The sequence below is a fragment of the Echinops telfairi genome, unplaced genomic scaffold, assembly GCF_000313985.2.
Source record: "Echinops telfairi isolate 266 unplaced genomic scaffold, ASM31398v2 ScPeMD7_7420;HRSCAF=8458, whole genome shotgun sequence".
Taxonomy (NCBI): domain Eukaryota; kingdom Metazoa; phylum Chordata; class Mammalia; order Afrosoricida; family Tenrecidae; genus Echinops; species Echinops telfairi.
In genome coordinates, this window is record NW_022111320.1 from 6,019,387 (window position 1) to 6,020,208 (window position 822).

The following is an 822-nucleotide window of genomic DNA, read 5'->3' on the forward strand; positions in this document are numbered from 1 at the left end:
TGGTTCTGGCAAAGAATATGAAAAGCCCCAGGACTGCCAAAAGTCCAAACAAATCTGTCTCCGAGGAGGTCCGGCAGAACACTCCTTCGAGGCAAGGGCAGCGGGAGGTCAGCTCGTGTACTCTGGACATGTCAGGAGAAACCAGCCCCTCAGAAGGACATCAGCCTTCACGAGACAGACTGACGCAGCGGCTGCAGCAGAGGGCTCACAAGCAGAACCATTGTGAGGGTGGTGCGGGACCACGTCTTGTGGCATTTGGGTGTAGCTAGGGCCACTGTGAGTTGGAATTGATTCCAGGGCACCTAGCAACCACAGGTACAGAAAAACAGCAGAGGAGAGAGGGCCATGGTTGGCCTCTGGCTTTCCCATCGCCATGTCAGACATACCTCCGCTCTCCATCTTTCTTTACCCTTTTCCGACACCACCGCCCCCCGTAAGACTCGACTTTTCTGCTGGGCTCGATAATTCCTTGCAGTGGCTACACAGAACTCACAGCCAAAACTCACAAGCACGGGGGTTTATTGGGTAAGTGAATGGGTTACCGCACAAAGGCTTAAACAGTAAGCCTTTGGTCCACAGCAATACCTCTCCTCAGCCAGTAGCTAAGCCTCTCTCCAATTCTCAGCTGTGGCCTCTGCCTTAAGCCTGGGAGCTAGTCTGCTGCTCTGCCTCCGTCGCCGTCTCAGCACTGCTCCTCTGCTCCGGCGGCCCGTACTCGCCTTGCCCCCACCTCTGACGGCCCTGGTCTCCGCCTCCAGCATTTCAGTCAGAGAACTCAACTATGCTTCATGGTGTGTGTGTGTGTGTGTGTGTGTGTGTGTG